The sequence below is a fragment of the Typopeltis vanoorti genome, chromosome 22 (assembly GCF_054136105.1).
Source record: "Typopeltis vanoorti isolate ZY-2024b chromosome 22, IOZ_Tvanoo_1.0, whole genome shotgun sequence".
In the NCBI taxonomy this organism is placed as follows: domain Eukaryota; kingdom Metazoa; phylum Arthropoda; class Arachnida; order Uropygi; family Thelyphonidae; genus Typopeltis; species Typopeltis vanoorti.
This window is the reverse complement of record NC_143570.1, coordinates 23,689,404-23,704,941: the sequence shown is the minus strand read 5'-3', so window position 1 is coordinate 23,704,941 and position 15,538 is coordinate 23,689,404. Positions and strand designations below refer to the sequence as shown.

Below are 15,538 nucleotides of genomic sequence, written 5' to 3'. Positions count from 1 at the left end.
GCACAGGCATACCCGATCCATGAACACACACATCTACAGTCATACTCGTAGAATGCTATTGGACAAGGAAGACAATGGGAAACTATCTTGTTCTCTAATAATTCCCTAGTAAAGTAACATTGCTACCCCACCAACCATTAGGTTATGTTTTTTTTTTTTTTTTTTTTCACACAGTTTCGCTCCGTGTATGCATGCGCGTCAGCTAGGAGATGAGTCATACAGGGATGTGTCCACTTTTATGGCCCAAATGTTATGGGGATATATTTAGCGTACGTCGTTTTATTCGCTATATTAAAGAAAGAATAATGCACGGATAATTGAGATTACACTGCATTTTAAAGGAAGATACTGCTTTATTTCCCTTCCAGATAGTAGACTGCAAATACAGTTACTCTCACTTATCCGAATGCGAATTATCCGTGCATTACTCTTTCTTTCTTTTACTCTTTCCGTGCATTACTATTCTATGTTTTTATAGAATTATCATATGGACTAATTAAAGTTTTATAAAAGCTATTATCGTATGATATAATAATGTATATCATGATGATGTAGACGGATGTGATGGAATGTTTGGATAACAACAAATGTTCCATTTTTAGTAGATGTTTTAATAACAGCACGTATCTTACCCAATGGTAAGATGCGTGCTGTTATTTCCAAACGTTCTGTTTTTGAGTCGAAGTACGCTGCAAATATTCTCCTGAATTAAGCGAGAGAGAGAGAGAGAGAGAGAGAGAGAGAGAGAGAGAGAGAGAATGAAATAGACGATATTTTAAGGCACCGAGGTAACCGAAATTCTAGTTTTTTAAATAATTAGTTATTTGTTACATCGACATACCGAAAATGAAATTTTCTGCCAGGAAAAAAAATGATAAAGCATAGCTTTTTTATTTCCCTACTTATAACAAATAGAAATGAATATTATTGTTTCAGGAAATACAACCTCATACATGTAAGAGGCTGTAAGAGGAAATACAACCTCATACATGTAAAAGGTTATACTTTCAAAAAGGGAACTATATTAAAAAACCAATTTCAAACCGTCTTATGGATTAATAACTTTTTAAGTCCTCATATTTAAGATTTTCAGACACCTGTATTCGGAAAAAGAGTTCACATTAATTAGTTTTAGTATGATAGTTTTGGATTTAAAATGATTTCTTATGCTTGGGTGTTTAATATGTATTGTGTGTTATTGAAAAAATGTTCAAAATTTTAAATCCCGTTTAAACTGGGCTCCATTGTAATAAAAATGCTTCTTACTGTAATGAGTAATTTCTAAGTATTATAAAGAAATTTACTGTCTCATTTACTGTTTTGTTTTTTTATGAATGTTTAGTTCAAGTCAAATCAACAATACACAATTCTGACATTCTTCTGTTGGCTAAAAGTGAACTGGAAAAAGTTTAGATATGTTTCTTGTAAAAATAAACAAAATAATATTTGGCAATTCCCATTTTGTTCTAAAGTGGTTTCTACACATGATAAACTCATTAATTTGCCAAAAAAAAGCGGCTAATTTCGAGCCATTAAAACTCCTGACTGTAATTAACTACCAGTTTGCATCATTTCAGGATATTAGAATTAATAAGATAAACCACTGAATCAAATGGTTTACTTAATCATTGCAAAGACTTACACCTTTCAGTAGAAAGCAATATTGACGGAATTACGAATGACTTTCACAACAACAACACAGATATTTGGCATTCAAATATAATGCTAGGTCAGAGATCGACAAATGCCAGTTAACATCAAGCTAGCATACAAGTTAGCATACATTTTCAAGAATAATGGAATTAAAGCGGGTTTCATCACCTTAAGGAAAGTTTCTCCCATTCTTAGATCACCGAATCTCCCCACATGTACTAGTGAAGAAACAGGTGCCTATGAAAATTGTTCTCATGTGTATATATAAGATAAAAGGGTATATTGGCCGAGATTCAGAGAGGTGAAGACATCCAAGAAATCGTGGAAAAGCGATTACAAAGGTCAGAATTGGCTTTCCGTACCTCATTATACTCAATTACACTGCATACAGCAGCTACATAAGATGATTCAAAGAAAGGAATGATAAGTATTTCAACAAGAATCAAAGGATGGTATTTAACGTTATGATGATCCATAATGATGAAGTGGGTTGACGTACATGAACTATTAAAAATAATACAGGATGGTCATAAAGTCCTGCACTGGTTTTAAATTTTAATAATTAAAAATATACCAATAATGGAACTATTTAGTGAAAAGTATATGAAAGTTCAAGTTTTAAAGTTTTATTCTTAATGCAGTTTTTAATTATCACACTTCAATATGTCCGCGATCATTATCGATACATTTTTCAAGCCGATTCTCGAACTCAGTGAATACATTGCATAATTGATGCACTGATATTGCTTGAATTGCGTTTGTTGTTTTGAACTTCAGTTCATCCAAGGAAGAGGGTTTTGATGAGCTCACAAGTGTCTTGACATGGTCCAACAGAGAAAAAAAAAATCTAATCGGGTTAGATAGGCAAACGCGGTCGCCAAGTAATTGATCCATCTTTGCCGATTCATGTTTTCGGGAAGGTGTTATTTAATGTGATGTGCTCTATATTGCTGAAAGATGGCGCTGTTTGAATAATTAAATTTCTGTAATTCGGAGATGAAGAAATTCTGCAACATGACAAGATAACTTTATTACCTGTTGATTCTTCCAAGAAGAAAGGGCCACTAATGTGAGAAATTGATAAAATATAAGCAAAAATATAAATACAAAAAATCAGATTTACATGATGGAATTATTATATAAAATTTTTAAGCCTTGAAACTATCATAAATGTTTACCAAATAGTTCCATTATTTGTATATTTTTAATTTTTAACATTTAAAACTGTTGCAGGACTTTTATGACCACTTTGCATATTGCACTCATGAACAATCACAGCGTGTTGTTGTGTTTCCGGACTTTAACTGAAAAATCATTTTCGTTACCCTAATGGATTTATATATATATATATATATATATATATATATATGATTTTATGGTAATTTCGTGCATTTATAATTTTCGCTTAATGTGTGTAATGCTCGGCCGATCCCGAAGAAGCAATTCATGCTAAAAACGAAACCCTTAATCTAATAATAATAATAATAATAATAATAATAATTTTTTTATAACATTTTATTATGTCTCAGTATAAATTACATACAATAATAATATTTACAATATTTACAATAAGGTTTATACAGAATTTTTGAATTTAGAATATAATAATAATAATAATAATAATAATAATAATAATAATAATAATAATAATAATAATAATAATTTTTTTTTTTTTTTATAAACGACTTATTTATTTTTACAATGAAAATGATAAGGTTTTACTATCACACAGAGTATCTGCACACACACAATGAAAAACATATTATCTTTTCTGTACAGTACGAAAATTCGATATACAAAATGCAGAGTACATTTTATAAATATGAATATACATTTTTTTTAAACTAGCTAAATATGGATTGGCACCAATGTGCAAACAATTCACGATACAATGCAGTAATGCAACATACACGCACACAATTCAATAATAATAATAATAATTTTTTTTTTTTTACAATTTATTATGTCTCAGTATAAGTTACATACAATAATAATATTTACAGTATTTACAATAAGGATTACACATAATTTTTTTTTTTTTTTTATGTCTCAGATGAATTGCATCCATAGTTGCTGTAGTAATTATATGTATATAATATTTATAATGCATTACAAGTGTGTATAACAGATACTTGCAAGTTAGTAATTTTCTTCCTCGAAGCTTAGCAGAGCTTATCTGAAGAAGATAATAGATGACAGAGGGTGGTGGTTTCATGGTTGTGTTCCTATAGTGGTCACAAGCCGGGTGTTGATTTTACTGTTTGTTAGTACGTGCTTGAAAGACTTCGACTGCTATTACAGTTTAACTTTTTTTTTTTTTTTGTGCAAATAGGGTTGGATTTAGACATGGTGTGTTTGTTTCTTTGTGTTCTTGTAGTGATAGTTTTTTGGGAGGGGGGGGTTGTCGTAGGTTTGTGTGTGTGTGTATGTGTGGTGGGGGAGAGAGAAACAGGAATTGCTCTAATTTTCATTCTCGCTATAATATTTATATAGTGCCTGTTTCAGCTCTCTGTATGTTTCTAGGTTTCTGTTGTCGAACGGCAGTTTGTTTATCATGTCAGGTACGTAGAAGTTTCGGGTGGCTTTGCCGTGGTGATTGTAGTACTTAAATGTTATGTAGTTTGTTGACTGTGGTCTTGTTATTTGATATGTTGTTCTGGTTACTCTATATGTTGGGCTGTAGTAGTGTTTTAACATGACTGTGTAGTGGCGTAAGTGTTTCACCTTAAATATTTTGTGTTTTGTCCATGCTTCCTGCATAAGAGTGGGTTGTTCCCAGAATATCAGTTTTATCATTTTATCTTGCAACCATTGTAGCCTGTTAAGTCTGTAGTCTGCGCAGAATGCATATGATGTGATTGCATATCTTAAAATGTTTTCACATAATGCTTTATAGATTAGTATTTTTATGTGGGTTGGGACAATATCTTTTAATTTGTATAGTTTGCTTGCTATTATCTTAAGCTTGGTATGTAGGTAGTTTGTATGGCTATTCCAACTTTGATCTTCATTGAATTGAACTCCAAGGTAGCGTGTTGTTTTCACCTGTGTGATGGTTGTGATTTTAGGTTCTGCACTTTGTGTATAGGAGGATGAATGTTTGATAGTGAGATATTTAGTTTCTATGGGCAGGGTTTGGGGGTTTTTGAATATCATTAGCTTTGTTTTTTCCAGGGTTTATATATATGCCGTTTTCGGTTAACCAGTTAGTGATTTGATTGATGTCGTGTTGCATATTTTTGTAAGCGATTTTTGCAGTGTTGTGAATGGATACTATGGCAGTGTCGTCTGCATACTGGAAGATTTTACTTTTTAGGGGGAGTTGGCTTATGTCGTGTGTGTATATGTTAAATAGAATGGAAGATAGGACAGCTCCTTGCGGTACTCCACAGGTTACATGTACCTCTTGGCTGTGTGCTGATCCTATACGTGTGATGTGCTTTCTGTTTTTCGTGTATGCCTTAAACCACTGGAGTAGACGACCTCCAATTCCGATATGGGTAAGTTTCGTTAACAAGGTTTTGTGTGTTAGTGTGTCAAATGCTTTTGTTAGGTTAATGAATACGACTAATGTTATTCTGTTTTTATCCAAAGCAATGTTTATCAGGTCTGTGAAATCTTCCAGGTGTGTTGCTGTTCCTTTATTTTTTTGAAAGCCATTTTGTGTTTTGGGTATGATTTGAAACTTTTCAACCTATGTGGAGAGTTTGCAATGCACGATGCGCTCCCTGATTTGGTTGATTACAGACAATGTGGCGATGGGTCTGTAATTACTTATAATGTTTATTTTTCTATCCTCGGTCCATTGTTAGGGTTAATTTGTTGAATTGCAAGTGATAATTCTTCTTTTGTTACTGTGGGGAACCACATCGACTGGGTTGCTCGTGGACCTAGTGGAGAATGTTCGTTTGTGTGAGGAAAGGTTGTTTCTTGTAGTTTTTGGACAGAGTTCACGAAGTGCTGATTAAAGTTGTTTGCCAACTGTTTAAGGGATTTGGGGTCGCAGGCAAAGCTGTGTTTTATTGTTTCTGTGGCAGTGGTTCTGTGTATATTGTCCAGCATTTCATTAATCAGGTGCCAGGTTTCCTTTATGTCATTCTGAGCTGTTGTCAATTTGTTGCTGTAATGGTTTCTTTTTGCCGTTCTAATCTGTGTTGTTAGGAGATTCCGTTTTCTTTTGTATTCAGCTTTTAAAGCGATATTGTTCGGCGACTTCTTAAGTTGTTTCCATAGGGCATCTTTTCTTTGTATGTCTGTTAATATGTTGTCTGTTGTCCATGGATTTTGTTCCGTTTCAGGGAGTATTTTTATTTTTGTTAATGCTTTGTTATATATTTTGTTAAATGCAAGTTTAAGATTATTATATACAGCTTCAGCAGAGTCTAAAGATGCTATCTGCATCCAGTCTGTTTTTCTGATTTCATCGTTCACAATTGCTCCGTTTAGAATGCTATGATACTGTTTTGTAGTCTCAGTGATTTTTATGGGTTCTGGTTCAGTGTGTAACTGCAATGCTGTGAAATAATGGTCTGCTAGTTTGCATGTTATGACGGCTGCTGTGTGGCTGTTTGGAGGGGCCCTTATATTTATATGATCAATGCAGGTTGAGGTTGTTGTGTTTCCGATTATCTCTTCTCGTGTATACGACTGTATGGATGGGGTTATGTTATATGCCGATAATAGGGCTAGGTATTGTTCTGTGTTGTTATTTATGTTCCTAATGTTTATATTAATGTCTCCTATTATTATCAAGTATTTTGAGGTGCCTACTTTCGTGGCTGAAAGCCATCTGTTTAGTTCTTCTAGGAATTTTGTGGTGCTTAAGTTGGGTGGTCTGTATATTGCGTTTAATATCAGGGAGTTTTCTTGTTTGATGTTTTTAATTTCGATGCATATGTTTTCTGCGTATTCTAATTTATAGTTTATTTCTGTTACTTCTAGTTTATGTTTGGTAAATATTATTATACCACCGCCTCGTTTTGTTTGTCTGCAGTGTTTGTGTTGTTGGAAGTGTGGCATTTGGCAGGAGGATGCCTCTTCGTTTGTCGTAGATACTTCAGTCAGTATTAAAATGTCTATTTCATCTATATCTTCCTTCAGATAAGCTTGCAGGGTCAGCCAGTATTTTTGAATGCTTCTGATGTTGATGTGAAGAATAGATAGTCCTTTTTTGGGGATTGTCAGTTGTTTCCATTCTGATATTGATTTCAGAATATGGCAATTATCATGTTCCGGGGTGATTACGTCTGCTGGATGGTGTGCGTTCATGTTGGTTGGGGTGCTGGTCCTTCTTTACGGGTTGTCAATATTCCTTTCAATGTGTCAGCCTGTTGAGGTCATCTACGGATTTTATTTCGATTGGTTTTGAGTCTTGTGTCTTTCTAAGGAATATTTTGCTGTCTCTTATCCATTATTATCCAAATAATAATAATAATAATAATAATAATAATAATAATAATAATAATAATAATAATAAAACTACTTTCGTTGATGTGATAGACATTTTAGTTAGTCTTGATGAAACATCATTATTTTCAAATATTTATACTTTTTTTCCGCTGTAGCAGAACGCGCACTGCTTTCATTCCAACTGGCGAGACAGGTTTTTTGATCAGCAATGTGGATTAGAAATAATTAAGGCACAGTCGATTCTCTCGTCTCCATCAATTGTAAACATTTTGAGGATCAGTTGTAATGAGTTACTGATCTCTTTACTCAAACAGTGTATTCTGTAGATCTACTAGTTATTAGTGTATGTGTCATCATATGTGTTTCTGGCTTTGCATTGATATTCATGCACGTTTTGAGATTTCAGAAATTTTAAAGATTTCAAAGAAAATCAAATGGCTCTTATTTGACAAGTTGTGTAACGAATTCAGTAATAATATTAACTTCATTCCCCTAGCATTAAAAAAAACAAACATTTTTTTTAAGATACAATGAGTTATTCTAGTTTCGTTTAACAGTCAAGATTGTTACCATGCTGAACGTCGCGTGCCACCAAATATATCAACGGTTTCAGGTAAATGTGTGCCGTTTCTGGTGTTTACGCGAGTTGCTAAAGACTGTTACTGAAGCACACCTAGTTTGCACGCACACAACTGTTATCAGCTTAATGTGTGTGGTTCGAAAAGTAATGTATTAGCGAGAGAAACTGTGCTTTCATTTAAATCAACATTTCGTAACTTTGTATCACCTACTTTCAGTGCGTCACAGTTGCATGCAGGCTTTGCTATCCTAAATATATATATATTTTTTCATTTCATAAAATGTGTAGAGATAGTCACAATGATGAAGCATGTTCAGATACCATTACTTCCAATGCCTGCCTACAAGTGGCGTTAATATTTTTTTTTTTTTTTTCGCAGCAAAAGCTGTCTCAGAACGGTCTGCCTGATCATTATATTTTTAATTTTTTAGATTCTCATTGCAAGTAGGAAAAAGTAATGTTTGTAGATGAGATAAGAGAATGACTTATAGCAGGACGCTTAGGAAGGACGTTTTTTTTAAACACTCCGTAGTTTTTTAAAAAAACTCATGATAAAACTCTGCAATTAAACAGATTAGCTATTCCCGAAAATACTGCTCTCTCGCGCACGCGCGCACACACACACACACACACACACACACACACACACACACACACACACATACCTTACTACTCGTCATACATATGTCGGTTCTTCTCTGTAACACGCTTTTGGTGTGTCCGTAAATTTTTATCGACGTGCCTTCAGCTATTGAAGCTCCCGCATTGCGCTGTGTTTAGTTATTTCGCTGCGTGCTGTAAATAGTGCACTTGGAAAACCTAATAACATATCATTTTGCTCCGTATAAATTAATCTTAAATTAGCAAAACTGTGCCTTCAGAGCATTAGGCTAAATTTTAAGTTTCTATAGTTTACCTTTGCTTTGGTTGCTATGATCCTTGGCGAAAAGCATTTGGGTCAGCAAAAATACTTTGTGTGTGTGTGTCGTGAGAGGTTAACAAAGCAAACAGTTCCTTCTTTTATCGTATTTCGAGATCGTTAAACGAAAACAACAGAGATATCTATGAGTCACAGGTATCTTATTTTGCTATTGCTGTCTCAAATAGGAAGAGAACGCAAATTAGGAGAAGGAAAAAAAAACAGATAAAAATGTTAATGTCATCTAATTGTTTTAGAAACTACTTAAAAAAATCCAGAAGAAAGAAATGGAGGATTGATGGTAATAACCACATATAGGAGCTAGGACTATTTTCTGATAATTTCCACTTTTTCATTTTTCGATGTATGTTTTGCTTCTGTGTCATAAATAGAAAGTTCATTTGTTTACTGGGTTCGTAAGTCTGCGAAGGAGTGAGGGGAGTACATAGTCTTCCGAGTTCATGATGCGTAAAAAAAAAGAAATGTGTATGGCTGCATAGTCTTCTTGAATAAGATTTTAGAAATTGCATCGTTATAAATTAAGCGAGTTTCTATTAAGGTCGTTGTGCTTTTCAAGCGAAAGTTTTTTAATTTTTTTTTAATGGTGATTTTTGTGAAGACCAAATAAATAAATAAGTTTCGGAAAGTGTTATGCATGAAAAAACCAACAACATTATAGTATTCTTCTGTTGTTAGGTTGATATTTTGCATTCTCATACACTAGCTAATCAAAAATATCTGGACAACTCTTCATAGTAGTAGTAGTAGATATGGCTATATACATCACAACCATGGCTCATACAAGTATAAAAGGAAGTACAAGGTACAGAGAAACATTAACAATAAAGTAGGCCGTACTGAAGAGCTTAGGTACTTGTGAGGTGGCACTATCATAGGATGATAGTGCCACCTTTGCAACAACTCACTTCTGGAAATTTCTTCCTTGATCAATTGTAAATGTCGTTCTTGTAAAGTGGAAACGCCTAGGAATAAAAACAGCACAATCATGAACTGGAGGCTATAGTTCGCCCACCATTTCTAGATCCCTTCTTGGCTTGGTGCCAAGAATAGTCGATTCATGCTGAAGGGGAGAAAGAAATGAAGGATGTACGAATTGGTCGCCAACATGCGAAATCACGTGCTTTCTTGTCTGTCGCTGTACTGGTACTAGCTTGATTTTTGTTGTTCTCTTTTTGCATTATTTTTTTATTATTAATTTGTATGATGGATCCAGTAAAGTCAACAAGTTCTGTTGTTAAACGTTTCAATAGCTCTTGCAAAAGAATATTGAATAATGTGCTGACATTCTGCGAAAAAGAATCGTCAGAAGGCCGTCTTCTTGTTCCCCTTTCTCAAGTCATAAACCGTGCAAGTGCGGGCGTATCGGGGGCGACTGTTAAAAGAATTCGTAGGTAATCAAAAGGTGAAGGTAAGCCAAAATTTAAATCTCCTAAAAAAAAGCGCCAGAGAAAGAAAACCATCGAAACCGTAACTTTGAATGATTTTGATGTAGACGTTATAAGAAGAACTATTCACGAATTTTATTATTCACGTAGTCGAGAAAAGAGTGCCAACTGTTCCGAAATTGATTCCTGTGCTTAAAGAAAAAATTAATTTTCCTTGGAAAAGAGAAACTTTAAGGAAAATACTTCATGAAATCGGATTTTGTTTTAAAAAGTCCCAGAATAAAAGGAAACTTATCATGGAGCGAAGTGACATTGTTTTATGTAGAACGCAGTATTTGCACGTATTAACACTCTACGTACATTTTTCCAACTGTTATACAAGCAAAATAGTTACACTTTAAAAACAGCAATGTTCGTAAAAGAAAAGCTAAATTTTCCGACATGTAATAATAAACAAACTCAGTTTGTTTATTATTACATCCCAGAAGACAGACTGATTATCCTATTATCGGAATGAATTCTCCTTTTTCTGACATGAGCAGAAGTGTCGACGGACCTCAAATCGGTGGGCGAACTACACCTAAAATCACAGAGTAAGACCGCCCAGTGCTTGAAATGTGTGTCCCGAAAAAAATTGCCTCTCCTCGGTTGAAACATTTGCTACTGCGTTCCGAGATACTTCCGCAAGCAATGCCATTTGGAGAGAAGCTGAACAACATAGGTTTTCATGGCCGCACAGCCACACAGAAGCCTATTATCAGCAAGGACAATGACAAGCGTCGTGTGAAGCAGTGTAAAGTTCATTGCCACTGAACTCTGAAGAAGTAGAAATGCGTATTCTGGGCTGATGAATCACGCTTCACCATATGGCAGTCCGATGGAAGAGTCTGGGTTTGGTCGATGCCAGGAGAACGCTACCTGCTGGAATGTGTTGTGAAGTTTTAGAGCGGAGGTCTCTCTCCCTCTGGGACTTTTTCATGGTTCGGGTTGAGCCTTCTAGTTCCAGTGACGGGCAATCTCAACGCTGAGGCCTATAATGACATTTTAGAACAATTGTGTGCTTCGAATTTTATGTCAATCGTTCGGTGAAGATCTTTTCCTCTATCAACTCGACAGTGCTCCCCTCTACAACGTGAAGTCTGTGCAGGAAAGGTTTGATGCGATGGGCGTTGAAAAATTTGACTAGCTTGCTGATCTTAATCCTTCGAACACCTGCAGGATGAATTGGATCGCCAACTGTGAGCAAGACTGAATCGCCCGACATCAGTGACCGACCTCACTAATGCTCATCTTAAAGAATGGAAGGGACTTAAATTACTGCAGCAACGTACCAAAATCTAGTTGAAAGCTCTCCGAGAAAATTGAAGGCTGTTATAGCAGCAAAGGGCTGACCAATGCTAACGTTAATGTTTATTATATTAGAGTGAGAGTTGGGATGAGCAGGTGTCCGGGTATTTCTGATGAGTAGAGTATATGTCACACATGCTATATTGAAGGACTAAACTAACCTTAAGAAAAGGAGAATGAATAGATTTATTTCTTTCAGTAAGACGAGAGTTCGAGGTGTATTTAAGGACATTATAGAACTATTGATAATTAAGATATTTTATGAGAAGGAGATAATGAGAATGAGTTGAGCAATTATTTATTTCTATTGGCGGCTTTATGATGAATGCTGACCCTAAGCAATTGTTCGGACGTGCAAGTGAAAGACCAAGGACGTTAATAAGTACATTATTTTTTCTCTTTCAAAAGTACCTTTTAATTCATTGTAGAAAGGGTTTTAGGAATTAAAAGTGGTCATAACGTTTTGGAAAATTAATAAGTATAACATAGAACCCATAATATGTAATGTCCAACATTAACAGAAACCACTGTTATATCCTTATCTTACGATTTTGCTTGTCTTACAAACAGCCTTCGTCTATATTCTTCTAACTTCTACTTTCAAGACATCACCAAATTTTCTACTAATATCTGAGCTATTGTTCCCCGTAGTATCCCTAGTATTTGTATTTTAACTGTGCTCTTTGGGATATTTAGTTTAAGATATTTTATACATAAACAGAGAAAAGGAACTCAAATATCTAAAAGTGTAACTATTGCAGTCGTGACACTATTTCTTGTTACTCAACATTAATTCCTTAAACTTCCCGTTTCTTAACATTAATTCCCCGCGTGGTTAGGCTCGAATGTTTCTAAGCGGTGCATTGGATTAGCAATATCAGACAACTTTCTTTTTCATTAAACAAAAGGTTTATTATTTCTCTAAACATGGTACATATCAAATTACTCAACTAAACTACTTACACACTAAAATTAGTTTAATACAAGTAGTTGGGCTATGATTCGACAAAAGTTACTACGATCATGCCGCCACAAAATTTCATACAAAACATGAATTCACTTAACATGGAAAGATTAGATCACCACACATTAATAGATTATTCAACTTCAAGTACACTAACAAAGTCATTAACTACTCTAGCACATATCTATGACAATTCCGATTCTCTACAGATCACACTAGGCATTCAAATTCCTCGGTCTACTTGGTTACTCAATTTACACTAATCAAACTCAATATTAATAAAACCATTTACTTCATTAACACACAACTATGTCATTAACTTTCCTTTTACAATATAGTAGGCACTCAAGATTCTTAGGATAATTAATTATTCACAAATTATCAACACTAGCTAGCTTACTTTTAACACTCTTTATCAAATTCTAAAGTTCTATTGTATCTTCTCCCTAATCACATTAACAGTTCCGTATTATGACAATGGTACCTATCACAAACAACTTCTGGTTAACATAAGACAAAATTCACAATACCTTTCTTTAGCTTCATTTACGGGCCTTTACCTTTTTACTGAACGAACTTGCTTGCATAACTTCTTGCAACTCAGGCTATATAAACATCTGCGCGGTCGGCTGTACTATCCGAAACGAGGACATCGATATCTTCACAGTTTCCTATGACTCTATGGCATATTTCGCTTTCTACATAGGAATACGGGAATAGCTTTCCCGCTCACCTTCGATTCCTTGTTGTGGCATGAGGATATAAGCCACATCTCTCCACTCAGGAACACTGTGAAATCCACTAGAAAACCAAACTAAAACCACCGCGACTATCCAAACGTTTCTTCTCCTTTGGCAAAAGGCAAAAAGGCCTCAAGCCTCCTTGACTATCTAAACGTCTTCCCCAAAACCCAAAAGAGCCTACTCTTCAAAAAAAAAAAAAGCCTTGAGGGGGGGGGGCTACCAACCCTTTTATAGCTGCTAGCCTAACGGCGCCCTTTCTTACTTCTTTTTCCCGCCTCCTACTCGTTTTCCGTTTGTCTACCAATTGGGTAGCATTTGGCCGCCATACGTCATTTTGATCGGCAACTCGTAACGAAGGTTCTATCCGGGTATAGGCCTAAGCGATATTCCGTTATTTCTCTTGTTAGCCTCTATCTCAAACCCCCCTTTTAAACCTTTTCTCAGAATTCTACTTAATGCTTAATCTGTAGCCTCTTACATAGCGTATTTCATGACTCATTCTTTTCTACTTATGCACTTAACTCTTTCATTCTTAATCGCATTACTATATTAATTCTTAGTTAGCTACTTATTTAATACAAATTCCTTGTTTAGTCATAATACGTCTTAATACATTCTTTTCTTTTGTTATCTTAACTAAACAATAGACCTTTACATTTTACTCAATTTATACTGGATGCAAGAATATTTTATTAATTAAATTATCCTTTTTATGCAGGGGTTTTTATTTATGTTATTTATTTTTCATGTTACACCATGATAACTGAGAATACTATATTCTCAAGATATCAGGTGTAACACCACTTACAATATAGCAAGTAAGAAAAGGTTCGTAGACTACCATAAAATAATGTCTCTTAATAGCATTCATGTGATTGAAGCCAAAACTGAAATGATCCAAAATAAGTAGAGATCATAAATATCAAATTCATTCAGTTCCATTCAGCTGGAGGAAAACTTTCGTCATCCTTTTTAATTGTTTTGCCAATAAAATTAGATTAGCTTTTTTTATCAGTATGTCTTTCTTACATATAATATCGACGGCGCATTGTATTATAAACTCCTTTCTTAAACTTGCCATTTAGTATTTTTCAAACTTCCACAAACTACTGATGACCTCATCTACTATCTTGCTTAAGTAAAAATGAATAAAGTCCAATACTTAACAAAATCGCAGTTTTAAGCTTAAAAAAACCATGATGACGTAAATGTGATAAACTTAAAGCTTATGGATAATCCTTAAATGAGATCCTATTTTTAACAGGGAGAAGAAGTCTGGAAAACTATATTTTGCAACACACGAAAAGTTTTGTATTTTTAGGAATTAGAAATGCGACATATTAACAAATTTTAAAAAAGCCTAATGAATTCGGCAATTTGCTAAATATGAAGAATCCAGATTTTATTTGAAGATTTCGAATTTTTTTCAGGATCGACGAAGCAATCGTTGTTCTACAGCATCGCACGGGTACTACTAATCACAGCAACTGTTAGCGACTACAATTAACTTTGTGTCAAATGTTTGGGGCATTTGGAATGAAAAATGCTCAGAAGAGCTCACTAACACCGTATACATTTTATATTTACCAAAGAATCCTAAACTATTCTCCAACCTACTTGAATCATTACCTTAATTGATCAATTATTTTAAATGAATTTTCTTCATCTCTGTAAAAGAGCAACTATTCTTTAATGAAATTCTTATATTTATTTCGACTAATTTCCTTTCTTACTGATGAATTCTGGAACATTTTTGCACTAAGGGTAATGCTTATTAACGTGATTGGCGAATTCATATTTCATACCTTGTACGAATGGAACGTTTTTGGCGCTCATTAAGTAAATATCATTTCTGTATTGATTTGGCGACTTCATATTTTATATGCCATGCGTACTAAAGAAAACGTTTTGTTTAACAGTCACGTATTCATAGGAATGGTAATGACCTATAAATGTTAATATCTGAAAGGTAAAATGATGGGTGTAGTATATTGCCGTAGTCGTATATATATTTGTCTGAATTATTTTATTCCGAAACGAACTTGGTTACAATACAGTAGGATGCCTCTAAAGTGGAACAGAAATGGTTCGAATGCACTAAAAATATAATCTTAATATTTTTTAAACATTTTTAAGTTTTATAATCTGTTTATGTTGGGAGCCATTTGCATTTTGTAACTAAATATCAGCGATGTTTGGTTCACAATTTAAATTAGAATCTATTAAAAAAAAGAACAAAAATAAGTAGACCAGAGAACTTACGGGAATACACTGACTTGCATTCACGAGTTGCCTTAGCGCGGATTACTTAGAAAACATAAACGCTGCCCAAGCGTCTATATATTCGCTTTCTATTAGTTCATTTTGATAAGGTTTCACTGAACTGACAGCTGTTTCGGACTGGTCAGAGACCAGGCAGAAACCTTAAGAGAGCAAAAACTCTCGTTCAGTACTAAGGAACTTGAAACGTTAGAGAGGTGTGTTTTTCGTAAGCGAACTCTCGGTCGGTGCGTGAAA

The 15,538-nt window shown here is 34.4% G+C and overlaps 1 protein-coding gene across 1 annotated transcript in view; it reads left to right on the top strand.

Annotated features, from left to right (window-relative positions):
• The first annotated feature begins 730 nt into the window (after nucleotides 1-730).
• The window catches only part of LOC150094218 (glycine receptor subunit alpha-2-like), a 34,812-nt gene continuing 20,004 nt past the window's right edge, over nucleotides 731-15,538 (top strand). Inside the window, exon 1 of the mRNA XM_090412265.1 lies at nucleotides 731-788. The gene's annotated coding sequence lies outside the window, so the exon portion shown is untranslated. The remainder of the gene's footprint in view (nucleotides 789-15,538) is intronic.